Source organism: Dromiciops gliroides, chromosome 2 (assembly GCF_019393635.1).
Source record: "Dromiciops gliroides isolate mDroGli1 chromosome 2, mDroGli1.pri, whole genome shotgun sequence".
In the NCBI taxonomy this organism is placed as follows: domain Eukaryota; kingdom Metazoa; phylum Chordata; class Mammalia; order Microbiotheria; family Microbiotheriidae; genus Dromiciops; species Dromiciops gliroides.
The window spans coordinates 70872101-70888160 of NC_057862.1; the positions used below are offsets into that span (position 1 = coordinate 70872101).

Here is a 16060-nt window from a genome sequence, read left to right on the forward strand (position 1 = left end):
CCATTTCCACTGTTCAATGTACATAGTTAGTATTTTGGTTCATCTTTAGCTCCTGAAATATGGTTGCATTCAAAGTCAATAATAGCTTTAAAAAATACTATCTAGAATCTGCCTGTAAAACTAGCAAAACATAATTAGTCTCTGTGGTTTGGGAAAATAAAGTATTACAATAGCAAGCATTAAGAATAATAAAACTGATGAGCTAAGGAGTTCTGTAGTCTTTTTATTCCTGTCCTCAAAGAATTTCTTTAAATAAATTTGCCATTTTATCTCCCTCCCCCCAAAATAAAAATAAAAATCGAAGCTGCCTCAGAACTAATCTCCAAGCAGAAGAAATGTTCAGTTGTTAAGTCACAGGATAGAAAGCCAGACTTCCCTGGAGTCTGTGCTAATCCAGCTCTGTCAGTGATCTCTCTTCCACAGCCAGGAGCTTAAACTGGAGACTGGATGAAGTGTCCTAGAGTCCCTCTGAAATCCATGAATTCTAATCCTGGCTCTGTCACCAGCAGCTGGACTGCCTTGATCCAAGTCTGTGGCCTCCTAGTCCTATACTGACCTTGTCCCTCTGGTCAAGAGGATGAAATCTGGCACTTATTAGGACCCCATGCATCATAAACCCACAGAGCCTGCATCTCAGTTTCTTTAATAAAATCTTCCTCCCTGGGGTGATGTTATCCAGTTGTTGAATAATCATGGCATCAGGTTTAAATTTCCCCCAGGGCAAAGACCACGTCTTTCCCACAATTCTGGGAACCTCTATGTTGTATTTCTTCCCCAACCTGCTCAAAAATATTTACATAAATAATTATTGATGCATATGACTTTATAGTATTTGGAAAGCTCTTGTCTCTAAGCAACTTAAATCACTCCAAGGTTTGGTTTGGTTTGGTTTATTCCTAGTAATGCTTGGAATACCCCCTCAAAGGTAAGAAGAGTAAAGCATCAAGAGATAAAGGGATTTGCTCTAGGATCATGCTGGGAGTTACTGACATGGACAAGATTAGAAGCCAACTCTATACCACTCACAATTGATTTTTAAATTTATTTTCCTTTAGTCCTAACATATTAGGGTAATTACTTTTTTTTTTTTTGCTCTGAAGTAGGACCTGAGTGGTCTATGATAATTTATTAACTTTCTCAAACCTCAGTGTCCTCATCTGTAAAATGCCCCTTCTGGGGCAGCTAGATAGATACAGTGTAAATAGCACTGGTCTTGGAATCAGAAAAACTCATCTTCCCAAATTTAAATTTGGCCTCAGACACTTCCTAGCTGTGTTACTCTGGGTGAGTCACTTAACCCTGTTTGCTTCAGTTCATCTGTAAAATGAGCAGAAAGAGAAAATGGTAAACCACTCCAGTATCTCTGCTAAGAAACTCTCTCAATCTTTTTCGAGGGGGGTTGCAAAGAGTCAGACAATAATGAATGACTAAATAACAACCTCCATCTAGTTCTAGATCCATGAGCCTGGAACATTATTTAAATTACAACAGTTATTCATAGAGTCTTAATAGTGGGAAGGACTTAAGAATTCATTTAGTTTAACCCTCTCCCCTCTCCCCTCCCATGTCCATCCCCACCCCCGGGCCACGAAGCTGGAAGCCCTTCGATTCACTTATGGATAGACATGGAATGTCTGACAAGGGTCACTATGATGTTTTAGAAATGAACTTGCCCTGTGACTTTGGGCAAGTCACTACCACTCTCTGGGCCTCAGTTTCCTTATCTGTAAAATGAAAAAAAGTCTTCATGTTGGAGGAGGCATGGAAGTTTTGCTTTGAAGTTTCCTTTTAGTTTTAGCAACAGATGATTCTATGAAAGTGGATAAGCCTTGACCAAGATAAGATAAGATCTTATTCAGTTTAAATACCTTAATCCCATTGCATGGGTAGGAGGGAGAGAGAGAGAGAGAGAGAGAGAGAGAGAGATACAATTTCACTGATATTTAAAGCTGAAAGGAACTTCTAGAAATCATCTCTTCCAACAGAGACCATGAGACTTAAAATAATTAGTCCAAAGTCATATGGCAAATTAATGGAATAACTGAGATATTAACTAAAATACAAAGCCTGTTTGTATCCTGTTAAGTTAATGGTTTAAATGGTTACTCAACTAAAAGGTAATTCAATTAAAATGATGATTGATTAGCAGATCTTTGAGCAGATTGTCCACACCTTTTGATTTTGTTTTTTAATAATATTACTGAACTGGTCCTTTTTGGAAAAGCATGAAGAGAACCTTTCATAAGTGAGTTCTGTGGCAATAGTAGAAGTAAACATAGAATCAGAAAGAGCTGAGTTCAAATCTTACCTCTTCCTATTTCTACCTGTGTAACCATAGACAAATGTAAGTCTCTCTGAACCCCACTTTTCTCGTTTGTTAAATGGGAGATGGTACATGTTAAGAACATGGCTCAGAGAGTTTTTGTGTCTCAAATTAAATAAGTAAAGGAAAAACTAGATAAATGTCAGTTCTTACTATAATTATCCTGACAACGAGGAAATATTTGGACAGTCTGGCAGAGATACAACTTGCTGGGTTCAGAGTAGGAAGATCTAGGTCCAACTATGTCTCTGACCCTTATAATCTGTGTGACCCTGGGTAAGTCATTTAAACTTCTGTGTGCCTCAGTTAACTCCTCAGGACTTAACTGCTGAGACTAGTCCCATGTATGTGGAAGTTCTTATATTAAGTTAAAGGTTAGTTCTCCATTGGTGGAAGGAGTTTTACTCCTGGGAGTTCCCTCTGCTAAATAAAATGTACACGGTGAAAACAAGGATTCTTGCATTGATTATTGGGACAACAATTTATAAATCTCATTCTAGTGACAATATAAACCAAGTTCTCTATCTGTTTACATGGCCAATCCATGAACATGCAAGTCATTTATTAGATTGCTAATTGGAAGCTAGAGGCTCTTAAAAGAAACCATCTTGATGAAAGATTGATACATCCATCCAATAGACACCATGTATATATGGTAACAAAACCCAGATATGATAAGGAAATCCTGAAGGTAGGATAGAACACTGAGCCTGGGTTCAGAAGGACTCAACTTCCTGAGTTGAAACCCAGCCTCAGACACTTACTAGCTGTGTGACCCTGGGCAAGTCACTTAACCCTGTTCATTTCAGTTTTCTTATTTGTAAAATGAGCTGGAGAAGGAAATGGCAAATCACTCCAGTATCTTTTCCAAGAAAAACCCAAATGGGGTCACGGAAAGTCAGACATGACTGAAAAATAACCAAACGACCACAACTACAGAAGCACAGAAACCTTCCTTCTAGTGCCAGCTCTACCACAACCCAAGTGGGGGGGCGGGGATCTGAAACAAATCACTTCCCATGCTTAGGCCAGATGACCTCCACAAGTCCTGTCCAACTCTCAGTGTTTATGTCCACTTTGGCATTTTGTTTGTGTGTTATCTTCCAAAACCAAAAAGGCAGCTGCTAAGATCACTAGTCTGGAAAGCTAGAAAGAACCTGCTCCTCTTCCTGAACTGACTCCAGTGGTGTGGAAAACTGTATAATGTCTGCATTAAAGGATGGCTAGGGAGAGTAGCTGAAGTTACTCCAAGGGCCACAGCCTTGCCACCAGCCTGAATTTTTATCATCTTCATCAGGAACAATACTCTGTATCATTTGCATGCACCATCACCACTCCTGTGTCAGACAGCTGCATGAGCTGGCACTAAGCAGCAGGGCAGGGAAGAGAAGGCCGCTTTAAATAGAATTGGGATGGCGCTGATCTTTGGTGTCTCGAAATGAGAAGAAAAAGTGCTTGTGTTTATTTTCAGCTTTCGTATAGGCTGTTACCCTGTTATCTCTCTACCTCAGTTTTGCCATTTTTAAAAATGGGTGCAATGTAGAATATCATAAGCTCCCACCTTCCTGCTTGGGACAAGGAGTTCAAAGGAGCAGAGATTTATAGTTTGAAGGGACTTTGAAGGACATTTGGTCCATGTCCTTCATTTTACAGAAACTCAGGCCAAGGGAACATGAAAGACTGATGCCGGGTCATCCAGCTAGTGTCTCTGTTGGGCTTTGAACTCGTCTTCTTGGTGCAATAGAGCCCATCACTCTATTCACTGTGCGATGCTGCCTCTCAAATATCTTTAGAGCTCTTCATTCCAAGGTGCTGTGAACAGCTTATTTTCAACCTCCAGGAAGTGCTAAAATATCTCACTGTTCCCAAAATAGATGCTGAGTGAGAAATCACAAAAGGGGGCAGGCCTCCAAAAGAAGCAAAATTTCTTCAGCCTGACTAGAACTCTCTCAGTATCCCCAGAGAAAACCACTTTTTAAATGTCTTTTCCTTCTTTTTATTTCCTCTCTGTCTTTCCATGCCTATGTCTATCTCTGTCTGTGGGTATATTTCTCTCTCCTGTCTGACTCCTCTCTCTCCCATCTGTAGCTTCTCACCTTTTTCTCTTTCTCTCTCCTCTCCGTCTTTCTCTTCTCTTTTCTCTCTACTTTATCAATTTTCCTTGATTCTCTCTTTCTCCTTCTCTGTCTTTCTCTACTCCTTTCTCTCTCCTTTATCTATTTTCCTTCCTTCCCTCTCTTCCTCCCTTTCAACTTTTCCTTTCTCTTTTCTCTTCTTCATCTATTCTCCTTTCTTCTCCCTCCCTCTATTCCTTTATCTTCTCTTTTCTCTCTCCTTTATCTATTTTCCCTTTCTCCTCTCCCTTCCTCCTTCTCTCTCCCCATGATTTTCTCTCCATTGAAAACACTCAAATAGAAGGGAAGAGAAGAGACATTTATTAAGTTATAATTATGTGGCAAGCCCTGTGCCAAGCCCTTTACAAATATTATTTCATTTGATCCTCACAACCATCTTGTGAGGTGGGTGCTTTAATTTTCCTGATATTACAGTTGAGGAAACAGAGACAGGTGAGATTGTCACTTGCCCAGGGTCACACACAGCTAGTTAGTGTCCAAAGCCAAATTTGAATTCATCTTCTTGATTCCAGACCCAACACTCTATCCTAGCTGCCTCAAAAAGAAAGGAATCCCCTGGGGGCAGTTAGGTGGTGAAGTGGATAAAGCACTGGCCTTGGATTCAGGAGGACCTGAGTTCAAATCCAACCTCAGACACTTGACACTTACTAGCTGTGTGACCCTGGGCAAGTCACTTAACCTTCATTGCCCTGCCAAAAAAAAATTTTTTTAATTAAAAATTAAAAAAGAAAGGAATCCTCAAACTCCAAGAAAAGTGATTAAGTGTTTGTTAGACTCAGATTCATGAAAAGGTGTGTTCAAATCTTGCCTCAGCAACTTATAGCAGAGTAACTCTGAACAAGTAACTTAAATGTTCTTGGTCTCAATTCCTCATCTTTAATATGAAGAAGTTGGGTTAAGTGGTCTCAAAGGTCCCTTCCAGATCTAAATGCATAATCCTATGAACTCCTTGTGACCCTATTTATGAGCACTAGATTTGGACTCAAATGACCTGGGTTCAGATCCTAGCTCCTCTACTTACTACCTATGTAATATTGATTAATAATAATAATAACAATAATTACCAACATTTTAATAGAACTTACTATGTGCCAGGCACTCTTCCAAGCATTTTATAATTATTATCTTATTTGAATCTAAAAATAACACTGGGAGGTACGTACTATTCCTATTCCCATTTTACAGATGAGGAAACTGAGGCAAATAGAACTTACCCAGGGTCACACAGTAGTAAGTGTGTGAGGTCAAATCTGAACTCAGATCTTCCTGACTCCAGGCTCAGTACTCTACCCACTGGGTCATCTAGCAGCCTGATAAAATAAATCCCTGAACTCCATTATGTTCATATATAAAAATGAGGGACTTAGAGTTGATCATCTCTAAGGTCTTTCCAGGCCTAAATATTATAATCTTGTTTAAGAAACACACATATGCACACAAAGGCAGACATATACACACATATACATGCATATACATACATAGGCATACACATATATACACAATGCACATAGACACAGAGGAAAGGGTAGTTATTAGATCAAGGGGACATAGCTTATGTGATGTATCTACATTTCAACAAGACTTTGGACAAAGTATTTTATAGGAGCCCAAAAGATAAGATGAAGAGATGAGAGCTAGATTAAAAATAGAGTTAGGTGGGGCACCTAGGTGGTGCAGTAGATAAAGCACCAGCCCTGGATTCCGGAGGACCTGAGTTCAAATCCAACCTTAGACACTTGATACTTATTAGCTGCATGACCCTGGGCAAGTCACTTAACCCTCATTGCCCTGCAAAAAAAAAATAGAATTAGGTGGCTTCTTGACTGGTGAATTACCAAAACCCTATACTCTTGGTCTATGGATAGATATCACTTTTAGTATCTGACATTCATATAGCCCTTTACCATTTACACAGGCCTTTCTTCAGCTTTTAAAACATGAATGTATTCTACTTCCATTAGCATCAATGAGTAACTTTCTTTTTCCCTACAGGATCTAAATGAGAGAGAGAGAGAGAGAGAGAGAGAGAGAGAGAGAGAGAGAGAGAGAGAGAGAGAGAGAGAGAGAGAGAGAGAGAGAAAATGGTAAAAATGATTAGGGGAAAAGGAGGATGGGAGTGGAGACAAGGAAGGGCATTATCAAACCCTGTCTTTCCACCCTATAATTACAAGAGCTGTGAGCTTGATTCACAGACAGAAAGGTAGGGAGGAAGCCACACTATTGTATTCTGTTCTGCAACAAGTCAGAGAAAGAAAGAAACCCTAATCAGAATTCAGGAGTGTCTTTCAATAGGAAAGAAGTGGATCAATCACTGGGATATATGGAAGAACCAAATAGCTGCTGTCCCTGGTTTAGACAAAGAAATGACAATAGGCTGAGGCTAGGGCCACCCCAACTGGCAGGATATTTACCAGAAGCAGTCATGTTCACCAAAGGCAGGAAGAACTTCTGAGCATTCAACTTGGGAGTCAGAAGACTTAGGTTTAAAATCTGCCCCCAGTGTTTTGAGTTGGGTAACCTTGAATAGGTCACTTTCCCTCCCTGAGATATGTTTCCTGATTCCTGGTCTTTAATACGTCATCATCATAGTATTTATATAATGTTTTAAAGTTTGCAAAGCACTTTACAAAAATTTCATTTAATCCTCAAAGCAAACCTGGGAGGAAGATGCAATTATTAGCCAGGCAGTGGTCAAGTTTCCTGCCTAGGTTAACGTGGCTAGAAAGGGTCTGAGGCAGTATTTGAACTTGGATATTTTGTTTTGTTTTTTTATTTCAGGTCCACGGGACAACAACACTATGTTAGAGGAATGTTATGAGGAAAGCATTTCACAAAACTTAAAGTGCTATGTAAATGAGTTTTTAGTGATATAATGAAAAAAGTATTTATTAAGTAGTTTGTGTGTGCCACGCACTATACTAAGGGATGAGAATACAAATACCAAAGTAAAGACAGCCCTGTCCTCAAAGAGTTTATATTCTCATGGGAGAACCTACACACAAAGAGAAGCAGTGGCTAAGGAGAGTCACTCTGGTTTGGAAAGGTAATGGTCAGGGATGATGAATGGGGAGGAAGGAATAAAGACAAGAATGGTGGCCCAACCTTTCCTAAAATAGTGGTCTGAGAGAAACATCACCTAGCCAGACAGAGGGATACTCTGGAGGAAGGTTATCCAGAGCAACAAGGTAGCGATAATTCCTGCTTATAAATGGAGCAAGTCATATGATGAAAAATGCTATATACCTCCAGAAAAAAGAACTGATGCAAACTGAATGCAGATTGAAACATACTTGTTTTACTTTATTTTTCTTGGATTCTTTTTTTTGTCTGTGTTTTCTGTGTTTTCTTTCACAACATGAGTAATATGGAAATATGTTTTACATGACTGCACATGTATAATCTATATCAAATTGCTTGCCTTCTCAAGTAGGGGATAAGGGGAGAAGGAGAAAGAATTTGTAACTTTTTTAAATGTAAAAAATGATTTTACATGTAATTGGAAAAATAAAATATAAAGATTTTCAGAAAAAAAATAAAAAAGAAATGGAGCATTGTTCATTAGGGACTTCATTAACCATATTATTAACCATGAAATGGGGGTGGAGGGAGCACCTACTAATGAAAAACGTGTCAGAACATGCAGCCATATTTCTATGCTGAGTCCACAAAGGAAATGCTTTCTTCCTTAGTTCTAAGCTAGTGTAGAAGTTAAATGTGGATGAATCATATAGGAATCAATATTCAATAATCCATCATTAGGCAGTCACTAAACACTTACTATTAGCAAGGTTTCCTGCTAGATGTTGGTGATACAAAGACATTAAAAACAAATGGGGGGGGGGGAGCTAGGTGGTGCAGTGGATAAAGCACTGGACCTGGATTCAGAAGGACTTGAGTTCAAATCCAGCCTTAGACACTTGATACTAGCTGTGTGACCCTGGGCAAGTTACTTGACCCTCAGTGCCCTGCAAAAATTAAAAATAAATAAATAAATAAACCAAATGAAATAGTTCCTGCCCTCAAGTAGTTTATATTCTATCAGAGAAAACAATTATAGCTATAAATGAATAGAAAACATATACAAAGTAAAAACCATGTAATTTTGGAGAGAAAACAACCCGGGGGGGGGGGGGGCAGTGTCATTTAAAGCCCCATGCAAGATATTGTGCTTCACCTGTGCTTTGAAGGAAACTTGGGATTTTAAGTGGCATCAAGAAGGAGAGAAAACATTCTAGGCTTAGGTCATGCTTGTACAAAGACACTGAGAAGTTATTCCCCACTTGATAAATAGTCAAAGAATATGAACAGGCAGTTTTCAGAAAAAGAAATCAAAGCTATCTATAATCATATGAAAAAATGTTCTAGATCACTATTGATAAGAGAAATGCAAATTAAAACAGCTCTGAAGTGTAACATCATACCTATCAGAGTGGCAAATAAAACAAAAACTGAAAATATAGTTGGAAGGCATGTGGGAAAGCTGGGATGTTAATCCACTGTTGATGGAGTTGTGAAAAGATCCAACCATTCTGGAGAGCAATTTGGAACTATGCCCAAAGGGCTATAGAACTGTGTATACCCTTTGATCCAGCAATACCACTGTTAGGTTTATATCCCAAAGACATCTCCCAAAAGAGAAAAAGACCTATTTGTACAAAAATATTTGTAGCAGCTTTTTTGTGGTGGCAAAAAATTGGAAATCAAAGGAATGCCCATAAATTAGGGGATGGCTAAACAAGCTATGGTATATAATGGTGATGGAATATTATTGTGCTATAAGAAATGACAAGCAGGATGATTTCAAAAAGTCCTGGAAAGACTTGTATCAACTGATGTATAGTGAAGAGAGCAGAACCAAGAGAACATTGTGCACAGAGATAGCAATATTGTTTGATGAAGAACTGTGTATTCTCAGCAATACAATGACCCAAGACCATCCCAAAGGACTGATGATGAAACATACTATCCACCTCCAAAGAAATAACTGAGATTGATGAAACAAAGACTGAAGTTTCCTATTTTTCCTTTCATTTTTTCTTTTATTCAAGTTTTCTTATACAAAATTACTAATATGGTAATGTTTTACATAATCATACATGTATAACCTATATCTGAGGGGAGGGGGAAGGAAAGGGAGGGAAAGAAGAATAAAAATTGGAACCCAAAACTATAAATAAAAATGTTTATTACTTTAAAAAAACCAAAGACATTGAGATAGGAAATGGGATGTCAGATGAAGAACAGAAAACAGGCCAGTTGTACTGGACTACAGCTTAGAGTATAGCAAGGTGAGTAATATTCCTGGACATGGAAGGTGGGACCAGACTGTGAAGGGATTTGAATGCTAAACATAGGACTTTGTAATTTATTCTGAAATTTGTAGAGAAGCACTGAAGTTGGTTTTTTTAGGAGAAAAATGACATGTTTGGCTCAGTGCCAAGTTAATTTTGGCAGCTGTGTAAAGAATGGATTAAATAGGAAAGTGCCTTGAAGCAGGAAAACAAGTTAGGAAACTATGGCAATAATCTAGACAAGAAACAATGTATTTTTGAAACAGTCCTATGACTGTGTCACTTCAGAGAAATGGACAGATGTGAAAATTATTGCAGACGTATAAATAAGACTTGGCTACTGGTTGAATATGGAGGAAGGGGCAAAGAGGGTCAAAGCAATTGAGAATGATTCCAAGGAACTTCTGGATCTCAGGAACAACAAGATGGAGAACTCATTTCCTCTGGTCTTTGAAATCTCTAAAGCCTCTCCAAAATAGGAAGTATGCATCAGAGATAAAGCAATTCCAGCTGTTCCCACAGTTTAAAATACCAAAAATCCTAAAAAGGTAATATTCTTGTGGACTAACAACAGAGAAAGCTAATTTCTAAATTCTAAAATGCTCACTCGTCATCCCTTGCTCTGGTAGGACTATAAAATCCAATATGTGGGCTTGCAACAGAACTCAACTTTAGCACCACCCTTCCTCCAAATGGCACAGAAAACCAAAAGGTAGAAAAGTTCACTCAGGACGGAATGGCAGCAAGGCAGAACTCTGTGCCATGTGAGAGTTCAGCCAGATAATTAAGGAACAAAGGGAACTAGAGAATACACATGTATGTGGCTATGTGACCCTTCACTAAGCCTGAATGAAAGAGCCCAGAATCAAGCTGGGACCAGTTTTGTCTCTCCCCCCAGATACACTCGGGGAAGATACTGAAACCAGTGAATTGTGAATTGCCCTCCATTTGAAGAGGCAGAAATGGCTTCGAGGTCTTCTAGACCCTAATGAATTCACATTCAAAAGGGAAGGAGTCAGAAAGTGAATGATAAGGAAGCAAAAGAGGGTAAAAATTGTAGGAGGAAGAAAACTCAATTAATAATCTTGGGTATAAGCACATAAATCAACAGGGAAAATATTAATAACAGAAGGTAATATGACATCTAAAAACAAATATTGCAAGACAAAGGTAAATGAGTTAATATTTAATAAGACAGAGAATCCTATTTATTCCCAAGAGAGCATGGAACCACAGCAGGATATTCCCAAATGATTTTAAAGAGAAGTAAGAATTGTGAAACAAAATTTTATTCTGTGTAGCACAAAAAAAAATTAGAAGAAAAACTTGAGCCTAAGTTGGCAAGTTTCAGAAAAGTGGAGGGGGGGGGAAGATAATAACAAAAGAAAATAGAAATGTAAATGCATGAAAGTAAAGGACAATTCAGAAGAGAAGCAAAGAGCAATAATCTTAAAATACATACATACATATGTATATGTATACATATATAATCTTCATACAATCAAAATGTATTCATCTGAAAGACAGTATACATAGGGATAGCTTAAGGATTATGGATCTCTCAAAGAACATGACATGTCAAAAAAAAAAAAACCTGGAACATTCATCTATTCCTGTAGCCCTCTCACTCTCAAATATCCCTCCATCATGTCACCCCCCTACCTCCATTAGTGAGTTCCTGCCAAGATCTCCCTTTTGGGGAGGAGCCCAAGCTGGCCAACCTTCATTCCCCTCCAGACTCTGCTTCTGACTTTCAGGACTTCAATACTGTGCACCCATTGGTACCTATCCTACCCTACCCTCTGTTTTCAGCTCCCTTTTGTGTGGGGGTTCAATATAAGCTTCATTAGTGAAAGGACCTTCTTCCTTCCTTCTTTTTGCTTGTATTTGTATCTCCAGTTCTTAGCACAGTGCTTGGCACATAATAAGCATTTTTAAAATACTTGCTGCCTTTGCCTTGTTTTGTTGCCAAGGAAATCACCATTTGTCAGGAAACTAGGGGTAGTAACTAGCCAAGGTAAGAGTGATTTTGGTCACCAATTCTATTTAAGCCAAGAATTTAGAGTGCTGGGCCATTAGTTACAAAAACAGGTAGTAGGAGTTCAGTCATCTGTAAATGTTTGTAATGTAAAAACAAAAATAATCAATAGAACTTTTTAAAAATATGGGGAGAAGGGGGCAGCTAGGTGGCACAGTGGATAAAGCACTGGCTCTGGATTCAGGAAGACCTGAGTTCAAATCCAGCCTCAGACACTTGAAACTTACTAGCTGTGTGACCTTGGGTAAGTCACTTAACCCCAATTGCCTCACCAAAAAAAAAAAAAAATATGGGGAGAAGAGAGTAGCCACTAACTTTGCCTTAAGCAGAAGGGTCAGGAGGTGTGTTAGAAAAGGACATGGAAAAAAAGGAATATGGCTCTAGGAATATGCTCCCCAAATAGAAGGCCACATCTATTGCCCAAGAAAGAGGGACTGAGTTTGCCAGATGCCAATGTTAAGAATCAGCCCACCAATATGTATAAGAAGTAGGTTGGAAAGGTCATGAATTCATCCATAAACATGACCATGTAAGGCATTTGCACTAGCGATCCCAAGATGAAGAACCAATTATGTTGGAAGTGATCACATATCACAAATGAATTGCACTAAAGCCTTCCACCTATGTCTAGAGTCCCTTCCCCAGACCACAAGGAAAATCCTGCATCCATAGGACCAATGACCACTCCTGGCTTTCATTAATCTTGGGGAGTTTTCTGATCAAGCCAACCAGACTCCTAAGGGGGCACAGAAAACATTCATACAAGAATAGGAAGATCCCAAATTACCTATGACACAATGGCCTTTTCCATACTTCAACAGAAAATTTTGTCTCTCCTGTGCTCAACATTGCTTCATCTCCATGCTTTGCTGCTACGGAAGAATGAGGGTTGGGAAGGAATGGGGAGAATTTTATTGCCAGTCACCCTATGCAGCTGATCCCCATAACCACTTTGAAACCAGTCTCCAGCCCAGACTGAAAAGTCACGCAGGTGCTACCGTGGCAATGGAGCCCATACTGTGTCTCTTCCCATAAACAATTCTAACCTGCTCCCCTGGCTTCTGGATTCTTTGTCACAAACTGTTTTCTCTTTTATGCTGTGTTCTCTTGCTTTTTGTCACTCATAGCCCAGTAAATTCCAGCACAGCTAATCTTTTATCTTTTAATTGCACACACACCTCTATCTCTCTTCCTCCTTCCTCATTCTTTTCCATGTCTTGAATAATTACCTCAGATTCTCTCTCTCTCTCTCTCTCTCTCTCTCTCTCTCTCTCTCTCTCTCTCCCCCACCCCACCCCCGTACCCTGGGTACTCTTGGAAAACAGATTGTTTCCTTACAAAATAGCAGGATAACAGCACTATAAAGTATCTTAAAGAGATAATCTAGTCCAATCCCCTTATTTTTCAGATAAGGAACAGAGACCTAGATAGATGAAGTCATGTGCTCATTGTTATACAATTAATGAGTGACTTGAATGTGGGTCTCTTGGCTTCAGGTCCTGTGCTCTTTTACACTATGTGGCTTTTCCTCCAAGGAAAGTTCTATGTTGCTTTAAAAATAATCATTTATGAAGAATATATACCTTGTAGCCTTTAAACAAGAAGGCATCCAATGAAAAAATTAAAGCTGTTACTTAGTGGGGGGTTTTGATAAAGGCTTGCCAAAGGTAATTCATTTAAAAAAGAGAAAAACTTAGAAAGAGATAATGTTGCAGCTTGATATGTGTGTAGAAGTATAAATATATGGAAATGTAAGTGTGTATGTGCATGTATACATAGATCTATAATATGAGAAAAAACAGCAAACTGTATTCAAATCCTCTACTTTCCTTTCATGCTCAAATCTAATTTGAAGAAATTCAAATTTCAGCTTCTGACCTCCTCACTTTTTAATGTTCTTTACAGAGTATTCTGGTGGCTGCTTCATACCTTCTAAGTCAAATCCATATCTTGGTAGTTTACTGTATCACAGAAGTAGACTAGAGAGAATCATCCTTAAAGCCAAAAGACCTGGTGTCAAGTCATGTATATAATATAAATTAGCTATGACCACGGGCAACTTTCTGTGACTATAAATAGAATGAAAACTCCTTGAAAGAGTTTCACACTTTTCTTGGTATCCCCAGAGCCCAGCACAGTGCCTTTCCCATAGTAAGCACTTAAAGACTTGTTCAGGGGGCAGCTAGGTGGCACACAGGATAAATCACCGGCCCTGGATTCAGGAGGACCTGAGTTCAAATCTGGCCTCAGACACTTACTAGCTCTGTGAACTTGGGCAAGTCACTTAGCCCTCATTGCCACCCCCCCCCCAAAAAAAAAGACTTGTTCATTTATCAATTGATAAATCTGAAGAATAACCAATCTGTATCTTAACTAATAGTAGCTGTATTTATAAAGTGCTTTAAAGTTTGTAAGACACTTTACATATTTTTTTCTCCTTTGATATTCCCAACAACCCATTGAGGTAGGTGCCATTATTACCCTGATATTACAGATGAAGAAACTGAGTCAGAGGGAAGTTAAGTGAATGGCCCAGGGCCATTCAGCTATTAAGTGTTTGAGGTGCGATTCAGACTCAGTATCCTGGCTCCAAATCCAATGTTCTCTCTACTAAACTTGACTCTCTCAGTAAAGGGGATTTCCTCATCAAAATTCCCCCAAAAGTATGAAATTCCAGATCTAAACAAAAAATTCTTTTTTTTAACACCAACTTTGATCCTTTGATGGTTGGATAGTTTCATGAATGAGGCTATTACATCCATGAGCACAAATCGCAACAGCATCTCATCCTGTTGGGTTCAGTATAAAGATAAACTCGAAGGATATGGGTTCGGTTCCTCAATGTGCTAGTTACTACATATGTATTGTTGAACGAGTAATTTCTATTCATTGGTCCTCAGTTTCCTCATCTGTAAAACAAAGTGCCTGGATACAGATCATAAATCTGTAACTGTTCGCATCCATGTCCTTCCATAGGCTCCATAGAATATCCATACAGCGCCCTGGGAAAATTGGTTGGGAGTAGAAAAGGTCAAATCCATTTTCCCCCAGTATTGGATATACAGGATATACAAAACAGCCAGCTAATGAGCTGGATCCATCCCTTCTCATCTGGTTGTATTGACGCCACGCAGACAACACTCTAAAATTATAAATATCCAAGTTTATCCATTTTTCAATTTTTGGTCTGGACCTATGATTCCATTGTTTTAGGAAACTCCCTTCACAGATGTAAATCCTCCAGAAGTTTTAAACTTATGACAATTTGGGGGGTGAGGGGCACTGAGAGGTTAAGTAACTAGCCCCAAGTCTCTCAGCCAGCATATAGCTGGCGCAGGACTTATATCCCAGATCTCAGGATCATATATTTAGAACTATAAGAGATTTAACCCAACTCTCCCTCCAATTGGCAAATGAGACCACTGAGACTTGCCCAGGATAATGCAAGTGCCTAATATTGAAGGCAGAACTTGCCACTAGGTCTACTGACTCCATTTCCAGTGTTCTTTCCACTACACCACACTTTCTCTCAAACCCAGATTTACTCAGTGTTAAATCCTGTTTCTAAGTGGGTGACTGCCCTTGAATCCTAATATTTTCTAAATAACTATTTCAGAAGGAAACCTCTAAAGTAGCCTGGAAAGAAAAATGTTATCCACTGTTGGGGGCGGGGAAGGGGAAGCATAACATTCCTGCTCCTTGGACCCATCGAAACGTACTTTTCATAATTAAAAAGCAAAGGAGTAAAAGGAGTTACCTCTGTTTACCTGCCAAATGCTGCCTCCTAATGTCTCAGGAATCTTTATCCTAGGTTTTCATTATCATCCCAGGCTTCCCAGTGGTAAGCAAAGATTTGTTTCCTTTTGGATTTTTTTTCCTCTTTCTCTGCTGTTGCTGTTGCTTTTGTTTATGGCTTGTCACTAAGCGCTCACAGGGGGCTGGCAAATAGCTAGAAGAGTCTACAATTACTTCCTTGACTCTTACTATGTCACCGTTTGATGTTCCTGCTCTGCTTTCAAGAGTCAAGTTTTTTAGCAGCCTGCTTCCAGGGAGCCTAGGGTACAACCCATGGGTAAGAACTCAATTGGATTACTAGATGTCTAAGACATCAGACTGAAAGCTCAGTCACGGGCTTTTACACTGAGGTCACTTTCAACCCTGAGCCCAATCAAGAGAGGCTGCCTAGCAAGGGGCCAGTGGGCCATCCCATGAGCAGTCTTAGTTTTCATTAACTAGGAAATGCCCTCACATTCTTTAACAGAGATGAGGCCTG

At 39.2% G+C, this 16060-nt stretch overlaps 1 protein-coding gene across 1 annotated transcript in view; it reads right to left on the bottom strand.

Moving 5' to 3' along the window:
- FRMPD2 (FERM and PDZ domain containing 2) overlaps positions 1–15644 on the bottom strand; it is a 315586-nt gene extending 299942 nt beyond the window's left edge. The window contains exon 1 of the mRNA XM_043980068.1: positions 15545–15644. The gene's annotated coding sequence lies outside the window, so the exon portion shown is untranslated. The remainder of the gene's footprint in view (positions 1–15544) is intronic.
- Positions 15645–16060: the final 416 nt, after the last annotated feature.